This window comes from Erythrolamprus reginae, chromosome 2 (assembly GCF_031021105.1).
Source record: "Erythrolamprus reginae isolate rEryReg1 chromosome 2, rEryReg1.hap1, whole genome shotgun sequence".
In the NCBI taxonomy this organism is placed as follows: Eukaryota; Metazoa; Chordata; class Lepidosauria; order Squamata; family Dipsadidae; genus Erythrolamprus; species Erythrolamprus reginae.
Window position 1 is genome coordinate 24,508,876 of NC_091951.1, and position 13,922 is coordinate 24,522,797.

Consider the following 13,922-nt stretch of genomic DNA (forward strand, 5'->3'; position numbering starts at 1 on the left):
CTTTACCCTCAGATTATCAACGGTTGACCTATCCAGATTCCTAAGAGGTCAGTAAGGGGTGTGCATAAGTGGACTAGAGTGCCTTCCGTCCCCTCTCCTATTCCTCTCCTATATCTCCTATACCTTTCTTCTATTCCTATATCTCTTCTTCTATTGTTTCATTGATATGTCTTATTCCTATATCTTGTTTTCTTTCTTAGATATATTTTACTATGAGTATATCCTCTATAACCTTCATTATGTATTTTACTATCCATATACCCACTAAAACCCCCATTGTGTATTGGACAAATCAATCAATCAATAAAACAAATAAATAAAATTCAGGTTAACCTTAACCAAAAAAATCTTCCTTTGGCTGGCAGTGCAATGTCTCTTGAGAAACAGGTGCATTCAATCAGTTAGACACCCCCCCCCCCAAAGTAGCATCAAAAAGCTACTGCCCGGATGTGGGGGGGGACACACAGTGGGGTAGCGAAAATGGAGCTCCACCCCAGAAAACCCAATTTGCAGTGAAAGATGTTGAAACAAAATGCCCTTCATGGCATTGGACCAGAATATCTCCGGGACCGCCTTCTGCCGCACGAATCCCAGCGACCGATTAGGTCCCAGAGTTGGCCTTCTCCGGGTCCCGTCGACTAAATAATGTCATTTGGCGGGACCCAGGGGAAGAGCCTTCTCTGTGGTGGCCCCGACTCTGTAACCAGCTCCCCCCGGAGATTAGAACTGCCCCCTCCCTCCTTGCCTTTCATAAACTCCTTAAAACCCACCTTTCTGCCAGGCATGGGGGAATTGAGATATCTCCCCCAGGCCTATACAATTTATGTATGGTATGTTTGTATGTATGTCTGCTTAATAACGGGTTTTTTAAAATGTTTTTAAATTATTAGATTTGTCATGAATTGTTTTATTGCTGTTGTGAGCCACCCCGAGTCTACAGAGAGGGGCGGCATACAAATCTAATTTAAAATAAAATAAAATAATAAAAATAAAAATAATAATAATAAGCCACGGCCACAGTGTGGTAGTAAAAGTTTTGGTAGCCCATCACTGTTTTCTAAGCCCGGCTGTGATGGAGGGGTTTAGCAGGCAGCTCTTCCACCAGCCAGGCTTATGCACCAGGCAAACTAAATCTCCAACTCACAGAGTTGGCAGAAGCCACACTTCTCTACGCTGCTCCCCCCAGGGCTCTGTTGTGGTTAGCTCTGGCCCAGCTCCTGCCCCAAGGACTGTGGATGTGGGGGAGACATCCACATGCTGGAGGCCTGTTTTGCCCCCGGTGGAATCTGCTGATGAAGGCTCCTCTGACCAAGAAGACATGAGTGACAGGGAGGAGGAGAGTGTGGCAGACAGCTCCTCCTTGGATTCAGAACAAGAGTTAATGATACAGCCACGCATGCGGAGAGCGATGCATAGGCAGCAACAACTGAGAGATTATTATCAAAGAAAATGAGGCCACCTGTGGTTGGGTGGGGCTGTGGTAATTAGTGAGGCTGCTATAAATAGCAGCCTGTGGGTTTGGCCATTGTGGAGGATTATCTGATCTTTGTGTTTCGTGACTGCTTTGCTGGGGAGGGAGGCAAGCCGGCCCCTTCTGCTCCTCCCCAGCGCTGTTAAGAAAAGTTGCCGTGCTGCCCCTGAAGGGGTCCTGAGCCTCCCGTTGCCTCCCCCCACCCCTTCGTCGTCCCTTATTTTCCTGGCCGAAGCGCTGGGGAGGAGTGGGGGGGAGGGAACAGGAGGCTCAGGACCCTTCAGGGGCAGCAGGGTAACTTTTCTTAACAGCGCTGGGGAGGAGCAGAAGGGGCTGGCTTGCCTCCCTCCCCAGCGCTTCGGCCAGGAATTGTGATCCCCCTATATAGAGCGCTGGTGAGACCACATTTGGAATACTGTGTTCAGTTGTGGAGACCTCACCTACAAAAAGATATTGACAAAATTGAACAGGTCCAAAGACGGGCTACAAGAATGGTGGAAGGTCTTAAGCATAAAACGTATCAGGAAAGACTTAATGAACCCAATCTGTATAGTTTGGAGGACAGAAGGAAAAGGGGGGACATGATTGAAACAATTAAATATGTCAAAGGGTTAAATGAGGTTCAGGAGGGAAGTGTTTTTAATAGGAAAGTGAACACAAGAACAAGGGGACACAATCTGAACTTAGCTGGGGGAAAGATCAAAAGCAACATGAGAAAATATTATTTTACTGAAAGAGTAGTAGATCCTTGGAACAAACTTCCAGCAGATGTGGTTGTTAAATCCACAGTAACTGAATTTAAACATGCCTGGGATAAACATATATCCATCCTAAGATAAAATACAAATAAATAGTATAAGGGCAGACTAGATGGATCATGAGGTCTTTTTCTGCCGTCAGTCTTCTATGTTTCTACTGCATTTTATTTATTTATTGATTATTGATTTATTTATTTACTTATTAAATTTTTATGCCGCCCCTCTCCGTAGACTCGGGGCGGCTCACAACAATAGTGAACACAATGTAAATACAAATCTAATATTTAAAAAACTAAAAACCCCATAATTAAAAAAGATACACACAACATACCATACATAAATTATATATGCCTGGGGGAAGGTGTCTCAGTTCCCCCATGCCTGACGGCAGAGGTGGGTCTTAAGAAGTTTACGAAAGGCAAGGAAGGTGGGGGCAATCCTACTCTCTGGGGGGAGTTGGTTCCAAAGCGTGGAATACTAGATGGTACACTGTATTGTTTGAATGTGTTGAGAGAAAAATAAAACATTACCAAAAAATAGGCCATAAAAAGCCTTGAAAATGCGCTGAAAAAAGCCCTGAAAGGGGCATCAAAAAAAAGGGATTGAAAAACACAAAAAAACCCAAGGCCTGTAGAGGCCAAAAACCCGCTGATGTGCAGACATTTTCACCCCCTTACTGTCTGAAAAATATGGTAATATATAGGTGAAACATAAAAAATGAGAATATCGTGCAAAAGCTCATTTATTTCAGTAATGCAAATTAAAAGGTGAAACGTAATATATGAGAGAGACTCATTACATGCAAGGCAAGACAGTTCAAGCCGTGATTTGTCATAATTGTTATGATTATGGTTAACAGCAATAATGAAACCCCCAAATTCCTCATCTCAGAAATTTAGCATATTACATGTGATCAATAAAACAAGGAATGTACATAGAACAATATAGGACCCCTGAAAACTATAAACATGGTTTGGTTTGGGTCCCTTTTACAGCAATTACTGCCTCAATGAGGCATGGCATGGAAGCTATCAGCTTGTGGCACTGCTGAGGTGTTATCGAAGAGGTTTTGGTGCCTTTGGCAGTGTGAGCAGGTGCCAAGTCCTGCTGGAAAATTGAAGTCAGCATCCCCATAAAGCTTGCCTGCGGAAGAAAACATGACATGCTCCAAAATCACCTGGTAAACAGCTGTGTTGATCCTGGACTTAATGAAGCACAGCAGATGGCATGTCAGCAGATGGCATGTCTCCCCAAATCAACACAGACTGTGGAAACTTCACACTGGACTTCAAGCATCCTGCTCTCCATTCTTCCTCCATACTCTGGGTGCTTAGTTTCCAAACGAGATGCAAAACATTCCAAAGTCATTCAAAGAAATTATATTCTGTGCGAGTCCTCTGATGTCTTACCAGGTTGGAATTGTGACTGAAACTTTTTTCACCATCAGGACATTCAAAGGGTTTCTCTCCTGGGTGAATAATCTGGTGTGCCACCAAGTGGGAATTACGACTAAATCTTTTCCCACTATCAGGGCATTCAAAGGGTTTCTCTCCTGTGTGAGTCCTCTGGTGAAGTATCAGGTTGGAATTCTGACTGAAATTTTTACCACAAACCGGACACTCATACGGTTTTTCTCCTGTGTGAATCCTCTGGTGGATCACCAAGCTATAATTAAGACTGACACTTTCCCCACAAATACTACATTAGAATGGTTTCTCTCCTGTGTGTGTCCTCTGGTGTTTCACCAGACCGGAACTCTGACTAAAACATTTCCCACAGTCAGGACATTCAAAGGGTTTCTCTCCTGTGTGAATCCTCTGATGTACCAGTAGGGTGGAATTCTGACTGAAACTTTTTCCACTATCAGGGCATTCAAAGGGTTTCTCTCCTGTGTGAGTCCTCTGGTGAAGTATCAGGTTGGAATTCTGACTGAAATTTTTCCCACAAACCGGACACTCATACGGTTTTTCTCCTGTGTGAATCCTCTGGTGGATCACCAAGCTATAATTAAGACTGACACTTTCCCTACAAATACTACATTAGAATGGTTTGTCTCCTGTGTGTGTCCTCTGGTGTTTCACCAGACCGGAACTCTGACTAAAACATTTCCCACAGTCAGGACATTCAAAGGGTTTCTCTCCTGTGTGAATCCTCTGGTGTTCTACCAGGTTGGAATTGTAACTGAAACTTTTTCCACAAAAAGAACATTCAAAGGGTTTCTCTCCTGTGTGAATCCTCTGATGTACCAGTAGAGTGGAATTCTGACTGAAACTTTTTCCACAATCAGGACATTCAAAGGGTTTTTCTCCTGTGTGAATCATCTGATGTTTTACCAGGTGGGAATTTTGACTGAAACTTTTTCCACAATCAGGACATTCAAAGGGTTTCTCTCCTGTGTGAATCCTCTGATGATATACCAGGTGGGAATTTTGACTGAAACTTTTTCCACAATCAGGACATTCAAAGGGTTTCTCTCCTGTGTGAATCCTCTGATGTTTTACCAGGTGGGAATTTTGACTGAAACTTTTTCCACAATCAGGACATTCAAAGAGTTTTTCTCCTGTGTGAATCCCCTGGTGTTTCATCATGCTGGAATTGTAATTGAAACCTTTTCCACAATCAGGACATTCAAAGGGTTTCTCTCCTGTGTGAATACTCTGATGTATCGCTAGGTGACAATTTTGACGGAAACGTTTCCCACAATCAGGACATTCAAAGGGTTTCTCTCCTGTGTGAATCATCTGATGTTTTACCAGGCGGGAATTTTGATTGAAACTTTTTCCACAATCAGGACATTCAAAGGGTTTCTCTCCTGTGTGAGTCCTCTGATGTTTTACCAGGTGGGAATTGTGACTGAATTTTTTTCCACAGTCAGAACATTCAAAGGGTTTCTCTCCTGTGTGAGTCCTCTGATGTTTTACCAGGTTGGAATTGTTCCTGAAACTTTTTCCACAAACAGGACATTCATAGGGTTTCTCTCCTGTGTGAATACTCTGGTGTTCCACCAAGTAGGAATTACGGCTAAATCTTTTCCCACAATCAGGACATTCAAAGAGCTTCTCTCCTGTATGAGACCTCTGGTGTTTCACCAGGCTGGAATTGTGACCTAAACTTTTTCCATAATTAGGACTTTCAAAGGGTTTCTCTCCTGTGTGAATCCTCTGATGTCTTACCAGGTGGAAATTTTGACTGAAACGTTTTCCACAATCAGGACACTCAAAGGGCTTCTCTCCTGTGTGCATCCTCTGATGAACCAACAGGTGATAATTTTGATTGAAACTTTTTCCACAATAAAGACATTCAAAGGATTTCTCTTCTGCGTGAGTCCTCTGATGTCTTACCAGGTTGGAATTGTTACTGAAACTTTTCCCACAATCAGGACATTCAAAGGGTTTTTCTCCTGTGTGAATCCTTTGATGTACCAGTAGGGTGGAATTCTTACTGAATTTTTTCCCACAATCAGGACATTCAAAGGATTTCTCTCCTGTGTGAATCCTCTGATGTATCACCAGGCTGGAATTGTGACTGAAATGTTTTCCACAATCAGGACATTCAAAGGATTTTTCTCTTGTGTGACTCCTCTGATGTATCACCAGGCTGGAATTGTAACTGAAACTTTTTCCACAATCAGGACATTCAAAGGGTTTCTCTCCTGTGTGACTCCTCTGATGTATCACTAGATGGCAATTTTGTCTGAAACCTTTCCCACAGTCAGGGCATTCAAAGGGTTTCTCTCCTGTGTGAATCCTCTGGTGTATCACCAGGCTGGAATTGTGACTGAAATGTTTTCCACAATCAGGGCATTCAAAGGGTTTCTCTCCTGTGTGTGTCCTTTGATGTCTTTCCAGGTTGAACTTTTCAGTGAAACATTTCCCACAATCAGAACAATCATGCGATTTCTTTTTTGTGTGCATCCTCCAGTGTATTGTAAAGTCAGAGTTCAGACCAAAACTTTCCCCACGATCAAAATATTAAAAGGATTTCTCCCGGGTGTGAGTCCTCTAATGTATCACCAAGTTGCCATGCTCAGTATATAGAAGACATTATAGGGCTTCTCTCCTATGTGGGCCCTTCCATGAGCCACAAGGGAGCTGTTCTAAGTAAACCTTTGCCACATTAGTATTGGTTCTCCCCAATGTGGATCATTTCGTGCATACTCTGCTGTGATTTGAAATCTGAATTAACTGCCAAGCATTCAAATATAAATCACGTGACCACGGGAAAGCTGCAGTAGTCATGAAAGTATGATAAATGGTCATAGATCAGTTTTTTTCTGTGTTGCTGTAACTCCAAACAGTTACTTAATGAACTCTTGTAAATTGAGGACTACCTGTAATGTATCCTTGTGTTCCACATACTCTACTCTTTTCAGATTGAAATCTCTCCTTGATCATCCACTGGGGAAGAAGGAGAATTTTGCAGTTTTCTGAAGGAAATGAAAAATATTGTGTTTTCTAACTTGAGGGGCTTTCCTTTTTAACGTTGCTTGTTATTCTCAGTTGTCTGGAGTGCTCTTACTGCCGTCTTCTTTGTCTATACAATTCAAAGAAAAGAGTAACTTTAATTGTTTATAAAATGATTGCAGGAGATGTCAAAAAATAAAAAGGAAACTATATACATTACGGCCCCCTCCCTTTCCTTCCACCCACGGGCTAGCAGGGGGATGAGGAACGTGCGTGGCACCTCCGCACTTTCGTCGCTCCCCGCCCCCAACTCCAACGTACCATATGTTTTTTCACCGTACTGTATGTAAAAGTGACTACGCCTTATTTTCGGGGGGGGGGGGTGCCCTTATATTAGCAAATTCTGCAAAACCTCTGACATGCCTTACTTTCGGGGTACGTCTTATTTTCAGGGAAACCTGGTAGAAGACTAAGACAGAAGATATTTTGACTGCACTGAAGAGTAAAACTGTTTACTACTGCTTTCTACAAAAGTGTCTTCGTTATTTCTCTGCACTGGTTCCTAAATTGCCACACTATAAATTCTGGTATCTTGACCAGTCCTGCTGCGTAGCTCTGTATACCCGGACAGTATTCTTGCTAGGTTCTAAACTGCCTAAACTGCAGTATTCTTGCTAGGTTCTAAACTGCCTAAAATTTATTCAATGACTGAGGGTGAAGGTTTGTTCCCCAAACTTGTGGGTTGGTTCCTGAATCTTATATTACCAGGCTAGGTGACATCTCCAGCGGAGTTTAGGGGATCTATTCAATGACTCCTACGAAATTGGAGAACTTAGGGGTTTGAGAGACAAAAATTTTAAAAGAGGTTTGAAGGTCGTTACAACTTTTGCTTTTTTTTAAATTAAATTTTGGGGGGAGGTTGTAGTTTAAATTAATTTTCCAAATAAAGTATGTACATATTTTTAAAAGTTACTTTACAAGACACAAGTTCATTGGCTGCTCTTTATTTATTTCCTAACCTGCCTCTAAATTCATGGAAACATAGTACTTCTTCTTCTAAGGGACCCCAGAGGTCTCCTAGTCCAACCCGCTGCTCCAGGCAGGAGCTTTATACCATCCCACTCAAAGGATTCTCCAGCTTAATTTTGAAAACATCCAATGATAGAGCACCCACAAAACCTGGAGGCTAGAATAAAGATCACATGAAGTGTAAATACCACTTTATAAAACCTTGGTAAGGCCACACTTGGAATACTGTATTCAGTTTTGGTCTCCACGATGCAAAAAGGATATTGAGAGTCTAGAAAAAGTGCAGAGAAGAGCAACAAAGATGATTAGAGGACTGGAGGCTAAAACATATGAAGACCAGTTGCAGGAACTGGGCATGACTACTTTAATGAAAAGAAGGACCAGAGGAGACACAAAGAAGGAGTCAACCTATTCTCCAAAACACCTGAGGGTAGAACAAGAAGCAATGGGTGGAAACTAAACAAGGAGAGAAGTAATTTAGAACTAAGGAGAAATTTCCTGACAATCAGAATGGTTGAATAGTGGAACAGCTTGCCTCCAGAAGTTGTAACTGCCCCAACACTGGATGTTTTTAAGCAGATGTTGGATAACCATCTGTCTGAAGTAGTGTAGGGTTTCTTGCCTAAGCAGGAGGTTGGACTAGAAGACCTCCAAGGTCCCTTCCAACTCTGTTGTTGTTGTTCTTACTATTATTATTATTGTTGTTGTTGGCCACACTTGGAACACTGCATTCAGTTTTGGTGCCACGATGCCAAAAGGATGTTGAGACTCTGGAAAGAGTATAGAGAAGAGCAACAAAGATGATTAGTGGGCTGGAGGCTAAAACTTATCAAAAACGGTTGTAGGAACTGGGTATGTCAAGTTACATTTATCTATCTATCTATCTATCTATCTATCTATCTATCTAATCTATCTATTTATTATGCATGTATGTATGTATGTATGTATGTATGTAATTATTGTATTTATATGCTGCTTACTCCAAAAGGACTCTGACTGGCTAACTGGGTATTTCTGGGAACTGGGTATGTCTAGTTTAATGAAAAGAAGGAGTATGGGAGACATGATAGCAGTGTTCCAATATTTAAGAGGTTGCCACAAACAAGAGAGAGTGAAGCTATTCTCCAAAGCACCTGAGGGTACAACAAGAAGCAATAGGTGGAAACTAAACAAAGAGAGAAACAATTTAGAACTAAGGAGAAATTTCCTGACAGTTAGAACAATTAACCAGTGCAACAACTTGCTTCCAAAAGTTGTGAATGCTCAAATACTAGAAGTTTTAAAGAAGATGATGGATAACCATTTGTCTGAAGTGGTGTAGGGTTTCCTGCCTAAAGGGGGGTTGGAATAGAAGACTTCCAAGGTCCCTTCCAACTCTGTTATTCTATATTCATAACAACTCCAAAAGTCCTCAACAGAACCTTTTCAGTTGAAACCTGGTTCATGCATGGATTAAGCAATAGGAAATGCCATGCTTGTTGGCTACACATGGAAGTAAAAAAAATCAAAATAACACAGTGGCAGAACAATCCATTATTGTAAAATGTCCATAACAGAACAAGAGAGTTTAAAAGGAACTTGGAAATCTTCTAGTAGTTCAATCCCTTGCTTGAGCAGGAGACCCTGACAAAAATGACAACTTTATCACCCAAAAGATACAGGATGGAATTAGGGGATCAGATATACTGGACTTCATACTTACTAAGAGAAAATAAATGAAAGAGGAATAAATATATTTGTGGGGTTGAGGCTAAAACATACAAAGGTAAAGCAGCCGAGAAACAAGGAGACATTTCCTGACTGTCAGAACAATTAACCGGTTTTCCTGCAGAAGCTGTGGTTGCTCCACCACTGCAGGCTTTCAGGAAGAGACTGGACCGCCATGTGCCTGAAATGCTTAAGGTCTCCTGCTCGAAAAGGGGGCTGGACTGGATGACCTCAAAGATCCCTTCCAACTGTTCTTCCGCAATTCTAGTTGCTTCTCTGCTTTCACACTCTGGAGGGAACCAAACAACCTGAGTTGTTCCCGGATTCTCCTCCGACCTGCCCTCAACTCACCTTCCAGCTGATGCTTCGATCCTTGGAAGAGGCGAGAGCGCCTTTCTAAACCACACTCTCCGCTCCGGTTTCTTTCCGGAAGAGGAAGTTTGTCTCCTTCCATCCTTTCTAGCAATACAGTACTCGATGGTTTTAACTCCTTTAAGGTCACCCGAAGAGGCCGCTACTGTGTTGTAGACTTTCCAATCCCAGATGCTGCCTATCTGCTGGGGAGGGGGGGGGGGGGAGACAGGCTTGTCCCTTCTCTACGGATGCCATTGGCAGGATCGTCTCACCGATTACATGCTATCAAGTCATTTTCAGACTCCTAGCAGCCTATCTTTGCAGCTGAGCCAAGTGAAATAATAAAATGTGTAAATGTCTTTGTTGTCCTTCTCTGCCCTTTTTCTAAAGTCTGAGCACCATTGTGCCTACCGTCCCTGTCGTATTGTCCTTTTGTCCAAATTTACCTGAATCTACTTTGCCTTTGTTTACCTGCTATCTTGTACATGTTTAAATACATACATACATACATACATACATCCTGCACACCAAGACAACTAGACACAAGAACAGTTTTTCCCCGAACGCCATCACTCTACTAAACAAATCCCTCAACACTGTCAGACTTTCTACTAAATCTGCACTTCTATTCTACTAGTTTTTCTCATCATTCCTATCACCCATTTCCTCCCATGTTGACTGTATGTCTGTAACTTGTTGCTTATATCCTCAGATTTTTATTAATATTGCTTCTTCATTGCTTATTTGACCCCTATGACAATCCTTAAGTGTTGTATCACATGATTCTTGACAAATGTATATTTTATTTTATGTATGTTGAGAGCATATGCACCAAGACAAATTCCTTGTGTGTCCAATCACACTTGGCCAATAAAATTCTATTCTATTCTACATACATACATACATACATACATACATACATACATACATACATACATACAGTGAAGGGCTACCAAATTTTTTACTACCACACTGGACGTGGCTTATGCAGGACGCCCTGCAATAAATATTTATTTATTTATTCATTCATTCATTCATTCATTTATTTATTTATTTATTTATTTGTCAAACAAGTATAGTATTATAGTACATATTAATATAACATAACATAATATACTGTAAGTAGAATGTAGTAATAGAAAGGATAATAAGACAGTAGGCACATTAGGCAAAAAAGTGCACTTATGCACGCCACTTTCAACTCTGGGGTAGAGCTGCATTTTCACTACCCCACTGTGTGTTGTCCCCTCCCCGCGCCGTCCGGGCAGTAGCCCACCCCTGCATACATCCATACTTACATGTATGCTTCCTCTTTTCTGTGTCTGTCCTTGAAATACTGAAAAACTGCTGTCATATCACCCCAGTGCTTCTCTCTGTTACACAATTCTTACAATCCTTCATTGTATGTTTTACCCTGCAATTGTTTAAATGTCTTTATTCTTCTCTGTAGTCTTTCTGCAAACCGAACATCTTTTTTCTATCCTGGTGACCAAAACTGGATGCAGTATCCAAAGTGTAGTCTTACCAATACAGTATAATACAGTTTTAACACTTCATGTGATCTTGATATTATTTCTGCGATGCTGCAGACTAGGGCTGCTTTGCCTTTTTTGCCAGTTACATCACACTGCTACTCATATGTGATTGTTTCTGTTACTGCTCTTGAGCCAGGTACAACCTCTTCTATTGATGTGCATTTAGCTTTCCTTGCCTAAGTGGAAGACCTTTTTAATTTTTATTTGTCAAGCATATAATGGGGTTTTTAGTGTTTTTTAAAATTATTAGATTTGTTCTTACATTGTCTTTGTTATTGTTGTGAGCCGCCCCGAGTCTACGGAGAGGGGTGGCTTACAAATCTAATAAGTAAGTAAGTAAGTAAGTAAGTAAGTAAGTAAGTAAGTAAGTAAGTAAGTAAGTAAGTAAGAAAGAAAGAAAGAAAAATACACACATACATACATACATACATAAATAATAAACAAACACGATCACAAATAAAATTATAAACATGATTGTGAATACATGAAATGTATAAACATGGTTATGAATACATGAGTTCGTTACAAATAAACGGGAACATTAGGACAGGGACGGTAGGCACGTTGCTGCACTTATGCACATCTTTTACAGGGCACTTAGGAATGGGGTGAGGTCAGTGTTGAAAATCTATTTTTTTTACTACCCATTCTGTGGGCTTGGCTTGGTGAGCCTGGCACGGGAAGGATACTGCAAAATCTCTATTCCCACTCTGGGGCCAGCCAGAGGTGGCATTTGCGGTTCTCTGAATTATTCAAAATTTCCACTACTGGTTCTCGAAATTACTCGAAATTTATTTATTTATTTATTATTTTATTTTATTTTATTTTATTTTATTTTATTTTTATTTTTATTTTTATTTTTATTTTTATTTTTATTTTTATTTTTATTTTTATTTTTATTTTTATTTTATTTTATTTTATTTTATTTTATTTATTCGACTTCTATGCCGCCCAATCCCAAAGGACTCAGGCCGGCTTACAAAATAATAATACAATGCACAAGATACAAGGCAATAAGAGGAGTCGAAATATAATATCTAAAACTAACCCCATGATAAAACCCATTTATTATAAAAAGACATAATCACATACACACACATTATTCATACAGTTTGACCATGAAAGATGTACAGTTCATGGCCCCCAGGCCTGCCGGCAGAGCCAGGTCTTCATGGCCTTACGGAAGGCCAGTAAGGTGGGAGCAGTACAGACGTCGGGGGGTAGTTGGTTCCATAGAGCCGGGGCAACCACAGAGAAGGCCCTCCCCATTGGTCCCAACAACCTGCATTGCTTAGTCGATGGGACCTGGAGGAGGCCAACTGTGTGTTCCTATTGGTCTCTGGGAGGTGTGTGGAAAGAGGTGGTCCCATAGATAGTCTGGCCCTGAGCCATATAGGGCATTATAGGTAATAACCAACACCTTGAATTGTGTCTGGAGACTAATAGGAAGTCAGTGCAGCTCGTGGAGCCTAGGTGTTATATGGGTATACGGAGGCATTCCCATGACAGCTCTCACAGCTGCTTTCTGGACTACAGTGTTTCCTTGACTTTCGCAGGGGATACGTTCCAAGACTGCCCGCAAAAGTCAAATTTCTACGAAGTAAAGATGCTCCCTTTCTTTCCTTCCTTCCTCCCACTCCCTCCTACATTCCTGGTTTTACTTACCCCCAGAACCTGCAGGGGCAACGGGGCAGCAAGCAGGGGGCTTTGTTGCGCTCGCCGCGGCCGCGGCGGGTGGCAGTAAGGTTCGGCTTCAATTCGAGCGTACCAATACTCCGAGAATTAAAGGGGAGGAATCAGAAGGCTGGGACGGAAGCGGAGCTTTTATTTAAAGAAGCAGGGTGGCTGGGGTAGAGTTGGAAAGGAGGAGAGTTAAAATGCACAGTATCGGGCCAGAATACCTCCGGGACCGTCTTCTGCCACATGAATCCCAGCAGCCGGTAAGGTCCCATAGAGTTGGCCTTCTCCGGGTCCTGTCGACTAAACAATGTTGTCTGGCGGGCCCTAGGGGAAGAGCCTTCTCTGTGGCGGCCCCGGTCCTCTTGAATCAACTCCCCCCAGAGATTAGAACTGCTCCCACCCTCCTTGTCTTTCATAATTGCTTAAGACCCACCTATATCGCCAGGCAGGGGGAAATTGAGACATCTCCCCCAGGCTTATATAGCTTTATGTATGGTATGGTAGTGTTGTATGGTTTTTAAATGTCGGGTTTTTATATGTTTTCTTTTAAATATTAGATTTGTCACATTTTACATTGTTTTATTATTGTTGTGAGCCGCCAAAAGTCTGCGGAGAGGGGTGGCATATAAATCTAATTAATAATAATAATAATAATAATAATAATAATAATAATAATAATAATAATTGTACATCGGGCAGCCCTGGAAAACCCTTGGTTTTTCAAAAGAACCACAGAGTATTTTTTAAATAATATTTTTTGAAAAACCATGGTATAGACTTTCCGCGAATGTCGGACCCGCGAAAGTCAAGGAAACACTGTATTTGCAGTCTCCAAACACTTTTTCAAGGGTAGCCCCATGTAGAGTACATTGCAGTAATCAAGAAGGGAGGTGATGAGGGCCTGAGTGACTGTGCACAGAGCCTCCTGGTCCAAATAGGGCCGCAAGTGGTGAACCAGGTGAACCTGGGCAAAGGTTCCCCTGGC

General features: G+C 41.7%; 1 protein-coding gene and 1 pseudogene across 1 annotated transcript in view; both read right to left on the reverse strand.

Moving 5' to 3' along the window:
• LOC139160021 (zinc finger protein 268-like) overlaps window positions 1-9,754 on the reverse strand; it is a 113,524-nt gene extending 103,770 nt beyond the window's left edge. The window contains exon 1 of the mRNA XM_070737524.1: window positions 9,720-9,754. The gene's annotated coding sequence lies outside the window, so the exon portion shown is untranslated. The remainder of the gene's footprint in view (window positions 1-9,719) is intronic.
• The window catches only part of LOC139160045 (zinc finger protein 850-like), a 16,055-nt pseudogene extending 6,269 nt beyond the window's left edge, over window positions 1-9,786 (reverse strand).
• Window positions 9,787-13,922: the final 4,136 nt, after the last annotated feature.